Here is a 12,439-nt window from a genome sequence, read left to right on the forward strand (position 1 = left end):
ATTGTTCTCAAAAATGTTGATGAAATAGTAATTACTTTGCATAATGCATGTATAAGGATTTTTATATTTTCTTTAATGGGTAATTTTCCTAAAATATGCCTTGCATTTAGCCTTTCTTAGTCAGTGCTCAGTGTGCACTTTTGATATGCAGCTTCAAGGAATTTCATATCAAACAAAGGAATTGTAATTTTTAGTATTTCTTTCAAGTCTTTCAGCTGGTTTTCTGGTTCAGACATTCTATAGCATTCCTCATTGTATTAACTCAGCATTCTCTATGGAAACAGAATCAACAGGAGATATCTGTAAAGAGTATGAGATTTTATAAAATTCTCTCATGTATAGTGGGGATGCACAAATCCAGATTCTGTAGGCAGGCTGCAAAGCCAGGGGCTCTGATGAAAGTCCCACGAAGTTCCCAGGAGAAGCTGGCTGTCCAAAGAGGAGTTGGGAAATTTTCTCTCAATGCTGAATCACTTCCCCTTTTTAAGGCATTCAGTTGATTACATAAAGCATCACACATTGCTGAAGGCAATCTCCCTGGTTGACTGTTGACATAATCAGCCATCTATGCAGTAAACTCACTGATGACTTAAGTCCACAAATGCCCTTATATTACAATTAGCCCAGTGCTTGCTTAACCAAAAAAGTGAGCACACATTCTGGCCAAGTTGACATATTAACATAACCATCACACTCACCTGTTGACTTCTCTTTCAAATCTTTAACATTCTACACTCAATATCTTTTCAGCACTTTCCACTTATTACCTTCTCTTTCTACTTAAGTGTTGTCACCCTATTTCATATATATTACATTTCAAGTTTGAACTGATATTTTTCCAATTTTCTTACTGCCTAATTTCTCCCCATTCATTTTTTGTTTTATAAATAATTTATAATGTCTTCTCAAATATTGTTTCATTTTCTTAGTGCCTCGTATCTTCTTTTGAGAAAGTATATTTCAGTACATAATATAAATCATGATAAAGAGCTTTCATTCATTTGGGGTTATTCTGTACTTACTCCTTTTCTCACTATATTATTTGAAAATAACATGAATTTTTTCTTTTGATTTTCACATGATTTTAAAAAATTATAGACAGAAGTGAGATTCAAAATACCTTTTCCAACAACACAGAACTGTTTCTGTGTCTAGATGTATTATGAAATTTTTTTAAAAGCATGGAAGCTTTCTTCCTGATATTTCTGGATTCTGTACTTTTAGCACTCCTAAAAATGCATCGTCACTCTCATTACCTCTATTGCATCCATCATTGTGTATTTTTTTCCTCCATGTGACTACTGAATATTCCTTTTAGCAAGTGAAACATGAATTACCACTTTACCAAAATCAAGTCATTCTCCATAAATGGTTATGTATTTTTAAAACCAATTATCTGTTATTTTCAAATATATAACTTACATTGTATTTCATTACTGAATTAACTTATTTTTGAATATTTATATACATATTATTCCTATACTCATTAGGTTTTAGTTTCTTATATTTCTTATATATGTAAATTTCTTTGTTTTTACACTTTATATCTGAGTTGAATTCAGAGTTAACTTCCTTTTTATTTCATTTTAAATCAATCTATTTTCATACATATTTGGTGTTAGCAATGGCAGTTCATATCAGCAATTTTTTAAAAATTTCTATTATTTTGATTCACAATCACATGGGTTCAGTGTCATTTATATGGACTACAATATCACCACCATATGGCTTTAAACCTATTATCAGGCACATACACCAACATCCCTGAAGGAATCTTGGTATTCCCATGGCCCCCAAGGATTGTCTTTAATACTTGTCCTTGACCCATTAATAGTACTGTTTTCTTAATAACCTCTAGAAAGAATAAATTCATTTGATATGCTTTACTGAATTTTAAAACTTAAGAACACATCAAAATGTTTCAGGCATATTTTATCATGAGTGGATTATTAAAAGTTGAACACGTGGACATTAGAAAGAATTCAGTTCTTCAAAACCATAAAATTGTAGGTATGCTACAATTAACTCACATTCCAGGATTTTATAAATGCACTCACAGGATGCTATCACCTGGGAACTTTCTACTGCTTACTAAGCAGAGGGACATTTGTGGAAGTCATTCTACTCTGTTCATATACCTGCATCTACAAAACTCACTGCTAACATAATACTCAATAGTGAAATCTTGAAAATCTTGCCTATGAAGTCTAGCCAGAGCAGTTGGGTAAGAAAAAGAAATAAAGTCATTCAGATTGGAATGGAAGAAGGAAAGCTATCCTTACATACAGATGACATAATCTTATAAAAACAAATTCCAAAGAACCCACAATACTAATTTTACAATAATTTTACAATAAAGCAAACTTGTCGTGTATAAGATACACAAAAAAGGTTTTTTAATACAGCAAAGGATTTTTTTAGAATTCCATTTAATTATCCACTAACAAATTGAATACCTAATGAATTTAATGAAAGGGTGAAACACTTGAACACTAGCAAACATACCTGCATTAAACTGAAGTCCTAGACATATGGTAAGACATCATTTGTTCAAGGATGGTAAGACTCAGTAATGTTCTAATATCAGTACTACCTACAGGAAACTACAGATCAATATAATAGTTTAAAAAATCCCAGCAGCCATTATTCCTTTGCAGAACTGGAAAAACTGATTGCCAAATTTAAATGGCATCAATTACTGTCTTGAAGAGTCAAAACAATCATCTTTCTCCTTTGTGAGATTGGGATAGGTTAATTTATATAACATCAGGAGGTCTTTCCTTGAGATCTGGTTGACTTAAGAATTTGCGGGATCCTCAGGGACATTGGGGTTCACAGAAATTTGGGTTATAATTCTCCTTGTTAATGGAGGGCCACTATCTTCCTGTAAGTTTAATGGGGACCCAGAGGCAAGAATGTGGAATATCTCTGAGTATAGAGCTGTATTGTTGTAGAATTTGAGAGGTTCAATTATTTGAGTATAGAGAGGCCAGGACTCAGGAATGATTTTGAGAAGGAAAAATGGTTTATTGACAGTGGCTGGACTCGGGAACTTTCCATTTCAATCCCGAGCCCAGGAACAAGAATTTTTAGTCCCTTTTATACAGAGAGGAAAGGCCAAATGGTCCTTTTGTTTCAGTTCTCAATAGGCTTGAATCAGCATATATTTCCACTTCTTAGGTAAGCTTTTAGCATGGACCTCAGGCATTCGATAAGTTTTTAGCATATTTGGTTTGCATTTCCCCTGAATACTTAAAGTTTATAGACCTTGCTTTGTTAAACTGTTTCCTGCTCACCAAGGGCAGAACTGCAACATTTTATCATCCCACACCCACAAGTCACAGATAGTTTAAGGTTATCTCTGAAGAGACAAAGAGCCTCTCACCCATAGCCCACATCAGTATCTCTCCTTTGGGGGACTTTCATTCACACTGGGTGCAGTCTTGGGTTCTCAGAAGGAAGTAAAGGTCTCTTAAAAAAATGAATAATTGACCACCTCCCTCCCCTGTAGACCTTAAGTCATAGGATCTGCAGTGAGTTAAGCATGAGCAAGGGTATGAACATTCATTCAACATCACTAGTGACCAGTAAAGTTCATAAGAAACCTAGAAAGTCTCACTGATACATCTTATGGAATGAACATGATCTGGGTGAGGAAGGACTGAAATAGGAAGGTGCACAACTCCAGGCTGCTCAGAGAGTGGTTCAGGTCTTTAGCCAGGGGAACTATTGTTGTCGACCACCTCTAGAGAAGTTCTCATTATCACAGATTATACTTTTCACCTCCAGAATTTCTATTTCAGTTGATTTTATACTTCTTAGCTGTTTATTTATATTCTCTATTTGGTGAGACATCCTTCTCATGTTTTCCTTTTACTCACTGAGCAGATTAAAAATTGGTAATTAAGAGACTAGTCTGGGAAAATGGCATCAATGGAGGTGGGCACTGCTGAGTTCTTTCACAAAAATGGTAGAGAAAGGACAGGGCCTAACCTGAGTGAGCTGTTTGGGGAATCCACAGAGCAGGAGGCTTCAGGCATGCAGGCATCATTAAGGAGGGAGCTGGACAAAGAGACAAAGATCCCAAGGGAAAACCATGAGGTGCTCAGCCCTGTGGCTGGAAAAGTTGGTGGATAAGTCCCACCCTCAAGGCAAATAGCCTGTGTGGACCCCCTGCTCTCAAAGGCCAGCTGAGTGGGGGGAAGCATTCCCTGGAGGAAGGGAGCCCTGGTGAAGGGTGGAGAGTGGTTTCCTTTCTGCCATTTGGGAACCTGAGCCACCTTTGAATCTCAGGGAGGACACCAGCCAGCATTGAGGTGGGCCTGGGGAGAGGAAAGGGGGAATCTGCTCAGGCAAGCTGTCAGACCCAGCCACCTTGGGAGAGGAACTTGGCCAAGGAGGGGGCAAAGACAGGCATCTAACTAGTCCAGCCACTGAAAACTGTTAGAACTCCACCTGCCTAAGGGAAATGGGGGCAGGAAGAGCCAGATAAACTTTCTTTTTTGTTGTGTTTGTTTCTTCGTGTTATTCAGGAGAAAAACTCTATCAACTTCTACTAAAACAGACTAACAGCTTAAGAAACTTTGCCACATTAATAGGGAAAGAACAAAATTTTAGCTTTACATCATTAGATTTGATATTAAAGCTTTTAAATTTTTATAAATAGACCCATCAAATCTTACTCAACTTTAACCATAAAAATTATTTTTCCATGAACCTTTTGAGCTTTCTGTATTCATTCAGGATTTGTCCCACACTTTACTTTTTCTTAATAACCAGTTATTTTATTTTAGGGCATAACTACTTTCTTTTTCCATAATAATAAAACATTCTATTTACACACATAAGTTACCAAAGTGATTTTGGAAACTATCTCAGAGCAAATCTCTTACAATATATAATTACCTTGCTTACATTAACAGGTAGTTTATTTTAACAATACAGGAAAAATTACTTTTTCTATTGTTTTATGAAAACCTAAGATTCCCAATGGAATCAAGATCACTTTATATTTACCACCACCTTAATATGAAGATTGAGGTGTTTGTTGCCTATTTAGCTTGTAGAGCTGCTGTAGAAAAAGAGGGAAATGCCTACCTTGCACATAGGTACCTGGTTCAAACCTTGGTACCTCCTAAGAGAAGGGATCTAGAGAGAGTAAGGCACCCAGCTAGCACCTCATGATAGGAACTCATAGACTGTGTTTCTATTATTTTGTTTTATGGTTGTTTGGGATCTTTTTTCTTTTTTCTTTTATTCACTAAAACTGGGTACATCACCTGCAGAGGGCAGGCTGCAGGGTGAGTGACTGATGAGCACCAGCAGTCTTGGGAGGTCCCTAGGGGCCTAAGAGGGAAGGCTGCTCTTCCTGAGTTGTTCCTCTTTCATTTCTTATTTGTTCTTTTACCTTATGTTTCACTTTCTCTTCTTTCCTTCATTTTTCTGTCTTCCAGCTTCTGTTGATTTTCTTTCATTCCACCACTTCTTCTTTGGTCTTTATGTTTCTTTTTCTTTGTCTTCTTTTTTCACCTTTCTATTCTCTTCTCATCTGCTTAGTCTTTCAATTCATTATTTTTTTTCTATTTTGTTTCTTGTTTTATTTTTTTCCTCATCTGTCTAGTCTTCAAATTCATTCTATTTTTTTCTAGTTTTTTCAATCCCAAGTCTTTATTCTTATTCCTTTGTATTTGTTATGAATTTTACTCATTTTACTTAGTTTCCAAACTTTTGTCCAGTTCCTCTTGTATGTTTTATGATTAATACTATTCTCCTTTCCTTATCTCTTTCCTTTTCTCTGAGCCTTTTTTTTTTTTACAAGGGAACAGAGACAACTGCAAGGATATAGAATGAGAGGAACCAAGCAAAAAAAAATATCCTTGGTGAATGCAAAGAAACAAAATAGCTCATCAAGATAAACAGATGGTTAGACACAACAAAAAATTACAAGCCATACTAAGAAAACAGGAAGACACGGCCCACTCCAATGAACAAACTGAAAAACAGGAGAAGATACAAAATGGGGAACTAATCAAGGGTGTCCAAACAAATATCATGAGTGAAATTAATGAAGTGAAGGAAGAGATAAAGGATATTAAGAAGTCACTGTGGGAACATACTGAAGAAATTGTAAATATACATAAAAAGATAAAAGTGATGGTGATGAATGGCATACTGCAAGAATTCAAAAATACCCTAGAGGTACAAACAACACATCTGAACTGGCAGAGGAAAGAATCAGCAAAGCAGAAGACAGGACAGCTGAAATCAGGACAGATAGATAAAAAGACCAAAAAATTTCAGGAGGAACTAGGGATGTGAATGAGAACAAGAAATGCACAAACAAGCACAAGAACAGATAGAGCACAGTAATGTCCACAGTGGCATTATTCACTACTACCAAAAGATGGGAACCTAAATGTCCATCAACAGAGGAATGGATACACAAATTGTGCTGTATATATACAATGGAATATTACTCAGCTGTAAGAAAGAATGCAGTGTTAACACATGGGATAACATGGATGAATCTTGAAGACCTTATGTTAAGTGAAGCAAGCCAGACACTGAAGGACAAATATTACATGACCTTACTGATATGAATTAAATTAAGAAAACTCACAGAGCTAGAGCCTGGAAGATAGGTTTACAGGAGATAGAAAGGGAGCAGAAGATTGTGAGCCAAGGCCCATATGAGAGAAACCTAGGTAAGGTGTATAGGAGTAGTTGTGCAGTGGAAGGGTATGACAGTGCTGTATCGGCAGTGATGCCATTAGGTAGGTGCTGGTTTGTGAAGGGTTAGGGAGGGGAGGGTTGGTTGGACTGTCAATGGAAATGGGGGAATGATGGGGGAGGGAGCAGGTGAACACTGGGGATTTGTAGGTATGTGACTGAAACTACAATGTTGGGAATGTTATTTTGCCAAGTATGGCAAGGGGGGAATTACCAGTTTACAGAGTTGGATGTAGGGAGGATGCAGGACAGGGTGCGCCTGGGGTAGGCATCTAGGGAGTGAGAGTTCATCTTGTCAATTGTGTGTTGTATCAGTGGGTGCAGGGCCATATAATGAGTGGGAAGGTGTTGGACTCCCATCCTGGGGAGTTCTGCTGTGCTTATGAAATAGAAAAGAGGGAATCTCTCGAGAACTAGGGTGGTGCCTCATAGGGGAGGACAGAACAGTATGTAAAGCCCAAAATGTTTTAAGTAACTCTGAAACTTGTTCTTCAAGGGAGGGGAAGGAAGGAATAAAATAGATGGAATATGGGGCATTTTTGGGGTGATGGAAGACCATGTTAAATTTCATCAAAATTTATAAAGGAGTATGGTTTCAAATGTAAACCATAATGTAAATCACTGACCATGGTTAGTAGCAATGTTTCAATATCTGTACATCAATTACAACAAATGTATCATCCACATGTAAATGCCTTCAATAGAGGAAAAAGGGGAAGATGTTGGGTATATGGAATCTCCTATACATTGTATGTGAATTTACTGTAATAAAAGCTTCTCTGAAGACAAAAAAATAAATAAATATTCCCTGGGGGAATAAACAGAAGAAAATGTCACTTAACACAATACAATACATCTTAAATGATGAAAGACATGTTAAATTTTTAAAATTTATTTACTTTTCCTCATTTCAAATTTACCTTTAATTTTTTTGTATTTTCATTGATAATTTTTAAACTATCATCATTTCATTTTCCTATTAATTGTATTTGATTATTGTGTTGGTTTCATGTCTGAAGAAGTTCTGGATCACAGAAGGGTTACAACTGTGGCAGGAGAGGATGATTGCTGTAGGGTGTCAGTAATGGGGGATGCATGGGAGGAGGGTGACCTGGGGCAAACCTATAAGGCATATAAATGTACATAAATATTCATGGGGCATTGTCACAATGGGCAGAGATTTACACACAACTGAAAGAATATCAAATTCCCATTCTGGGGAGCATGCCACATTCTTGAATGGGGCAGCAAGAATCCCCCAAGTACAGAGACAGTGACTAGTGAAGAAGGATGGACTGATGGCAAGCCCTTGAAAGTGATGACTGTATTTATGAAACTTTACTTCTGAAATTGAAACTTAGCATAGTATTATAGGGTGCCTAAGAGTTACCTCCTGAGAGACTCCTTGTTGCTCAAATGTGGCCTCTCTTAAGTCAAACTCAATATATAAATGCATTACCTTCCTCCCAGCATGGGATTTGACTCATAAGGATGAGCCTCCCTGGCACTGATGGATTACTACCGAGCACCAACTATCAATGCTAGGAGGAGAAAGACCTTGACCAAAAGGGGGAAAGGGTAAAGACAAATGAGTTTATAAGGTAAGAGACTTCAAAGTGAGTCACGAGGTCATTCCAGAGGTTATGCTTCAGCAGGATCTCATTGACTGCCAAAGTAAACACTGCCTCAAACATTAGGGCTCCTGAGGGCTCTGGAGACATCCAGACACTATAGGCAGGGCAGACAGCTCAGGCCTGGCATCATGCCAGAGGGCACTATTTTGAACTTATACTCCCCAGTGTGACAGAGGTGGACTCAGTTGTGGTTTCCCTACATGTGACTTTTCTGCCCCTTCTACCTGAACCTATAGTTAGTACTAGAGTTGATAAGGGTATGTAAATTTTTGGGCTATCCATATGCCATTTGAGGCCTGAATCTCAACAGAGTTGCAACACCTACTCTCCAGTTCATTGGACTCATCCAGAAGAACTAAAAAGGAGATAATGATGGACAAGGACCATCCCAAGCTACACAGTGTGTGCAACTGCAACCAAGATAGTCCCATCCATCTGCCCCATGGTATCTAAGACCCCTCCCAATTAAAGGATGGAGTGGATTCACCATCCCAGAATCCTCAGGATTGGGGAATGAATGATGGACTAGAGTAGACTTACTGGTATTCTACTATAGACAATGTGATTCTGGCAACGGAAGAACTTTTACCCTTCATGAGAAGGCAGTGGCCACTGGAGGTCCTGAGAGGAGGGAGAGGGAAAAATAGGTATAATATGGTGGCATTTCCCAGACTTGGGAATTGTCCTGAATTTAATGGCAATGACAGATACAGGCCATCATATATCCTGTCAAAACTTACAAAATTGTGCAGGACATGGTGTAAACTACAATAGGAAACTATAATCCATATATAATGCCTATATAGCATTATAGGCAATGCTCCAAAATGTGCTCATCAATTTTCAAAAATGTACCACATGTATGAAGGATGCTGTTAATGTGGGAAAATGTGGGGGGAATGAGGAACAGGGCATATGGGAATCCCCTATATTTCTTATATATCATTTATGTAAGCTAAATACCTTCTTTAAAAAAATGGAAAAGTATATAAAATTTGGTAATTTGTAATCTTTGCAGTGTATTAGTCAGGGTTTTCTAGGGAAACAGAATCAACAAGGGATATGTCAATAGTAAGAGATTTATCAGACTTTCTCATGCAGCCATGGGGACACACAAGTTCAGGTTCTGCAGGCAGGCTGCAACCAGGAGCTCTGGTAAATGTCCAGTGAAGATTCTTGATGCATTCTGGGAGATGTTGGCTGTCCAAAGATGAGCTGGGAAATTCTCTCAATGCTGGAATCACTTCCTTCCCCTTTTAAGGGATTCAACTGATTGGGTCAAGTGTCACTCATTGCTGATGGCAATCTCCCTGACTGATGTAATTATAACCAGCTATCTATGATTTACCACTACAGTAAGGTCAATGATGACTAAAGTTCATAAATGCCCTTGTATTACAGTTAGTTCAGTGCTTGCTTGACCAAAGAACTGGGCATAATTACCTGGCCATGTTGACACAATAGCCTAACCATCACACCTAGTAAATTCAAAATATGGGTTTCCTAAAGTTTCATTTATATCACTTTTTCCCTTGTATGTGGGATATTCTTCCTTCTTCCATTGTATGCTCTGAAAACTGGATCCTTTGAATATTTTAAGGTGGCCAGTCTGAAATCAGATGTTCCTGAATCCATGGTTTGTTGTGACTGCTTGCTGTAGTTGTTTGTTTAGTCAGTTTCTGGCACTAATTTTGTGAAACTGGTAAAATTTTCCAGGTATGGTCACTTAAATCTCTGTTCCAATAGCTCAGTGGTCACAAAGGGAATGGGCAGAAATTTCCACACAGACCTAAGATCAATAAAAAATTTCAAAGACCTCGTAGATATGTTTTATCTGTACAATGGAACATAGGTTTAACACTCAGCCAGTTTATGACTCCACAACCCTACACATCCTGTTTGTACAAATCTTAAGGGTCAACCAGAGCTGAGAGATTAGGACATCTTTAAGATCTTTTCTATTCATGCACCTAGCCCTTGCATGCACATTGAATCTAGATATGCAAGAATATATTGCAGCTTTTCAAAGACCTTATTAGACAAACCACCTCATTCTTCCAAAGCATTTGGCTTAGTCTTTTCCAGCCCCAACTACAATCCTGTGAGCCATGTAGCAACTAGTTTATTTACTTAAATATTCTGGTAAATAGCCTGAGCAGCCTGAGCACTGGGAAGGTTCTGAGTTAGGTGAAATAAATGCAGGTCCCTGGAGATGGACCTACAGGGAGTTACCATCCAAGTAAAACTATCAACTACAAACCATTGAGAATAAGTCCTTCCTGCTCCTTACGGTATAGATTATAACAGAAATGCAAGCTGTCATCTTCAAAGCCATTACCAAGCTGATGAGAAGGATTGGACCAAAGTAAACAAAAACAACTCAAACCCTCTCTTACACATTTTTATCTATTCTTTTAAAATCATGATTCAAAGTTCCCCTTGTTGTATTCTTTTGTTTAGCATGGTTTTGTGAAAAATTTTATTTCGCTAGTTTTCTCATATACTTGATGCTTTTTTAGATGGAATGATCCCAGGACTTCCTAATGCACTGTTTATTATTCTTGTTTTAGGAGGTATCTGGGAATGCCCCCCAGGACCTCATACATGGGAAGCAGGCACTCAACAACTGAGCTACATCTGCTCCCAATAAGAGTTGCTTTTTTCATTTATTTGTTTTCAGGAGGTATTGGGGTCAAACCCAGGATGTGGTACATTGGAAGCAAGTGCTCAACCACTTGAGCTACATCTGCCTCCCCCAAGGGACTATTTTTGCTTCTTTAACATTACCAGCTCTTTAAATTTATAAATATTGTGAAGGACTTTCCCTATATTCCATGCTCTGAATTTCCAGACTTATATTTTACCAGTTCACTCTTCTGGGTGTTACTCTTTATGTGAAGTTTTAGAACATCATAAGAATGGTTTATCTCTTCCCTCATCTTTTTTCCCAACAGTTCCTCTCAATCTGCCTTTGTTGGATATTTTTCAACTCATGTGGGGATAGGAGGAAGGGTGAGAGCTCCTCTATGGTTCATTGTTATTCTTATTTGTCCTCAAATTTATTTTTGACATTTCAACATTCTTTCTCTAAAATGCATGCTGAGAGTGTGGCTGTTTCATAAATTTCTTATTTTGTTTTCAGGGTGTACTATCATTTTTAGAAAGAATATTGGGAGAAAATCACCTACACAGATACCATTGTCCTTATGTAATCCTAAGAGTCAGTTTCAGTTTATAAAAAGATAAATATTCATAGATACAATCCATACAAAGGAAAGCACTTTGGGATCCATATTTTTTTTCAGGCTATAAAGGAAATTTTATTTATTTATTTTTAATTTTTATTTTTGTATTTTTTCTCTGTTATTCACAATATTTTTGAAAACTGCAAAATGAATACTGAGACAACGCATTTGAGAAAAAATGATGCATCTGAGTGTGTCAGCTAAGGAAAGGAGAGTCCATTTCTAGACCCCCTGATGCCTCGAGGAGGCAGCTTCTGTGCTAACAGATTTATAATAGAATGAAAAGTCAGGCATACAAGAAGGCCTTGACGTGCTGGCTTCATTCTGCCTAAGTCATTGGAAACTCCTCAAGGGAGACAAAGACAGGCTCTGAAAAGACAAACACTTCCTAGGAAGTACTAGCCACCTGATTGGCCAAAACTGCCTTTAGGAGAATTAGGGCTCAACCAGTCACATCATCTGAGACTGGTCCACTTATCTCAGTGGGACTCTAATTATGTGATCATTGTCTGTTAACGCTATATGCAGAAATGTAACTGAGTCATCAGACAAATAATTATAACAATAAAAACCTATGGATAACAATAGAATAATACAGATTGAGACTGGATTTTAGGCAGGGCCATAATTTCCTTCCTAAGGCAGCCTATGAGGTATTATCTCTGTATTTCACATTAGGAAATGAGACCCAGACTATCTAAGTTGCCCAATTGGTGAGGTCAGAGTCTGGGCTTAGCCCTGACCCTGTGGCTCCAAGGGCCATGATCCTAGTCACATTAATCTTCTGACTTTGAACATCATAGATGCTGTCAAAATATCATGGATAAAGTA

This window comes from Dasypus novemcinctus, unplaced genomic scaffold (assembly GCF_030445035.2).
Source record: "Dasypus novemcinctus isolate mDasNov1 unplaced genomic scaffold, mDasNov1.1.hap2 scaffold_119, whole genome shotgun sequence".
Taxonomy (NCBI): domain Eukaryota; kingdom Metazoa; phylum Chordata; class Mammalia; order Cingulata; family Dasypodidae; genus Dasypus; species Dasypus novemcinctus.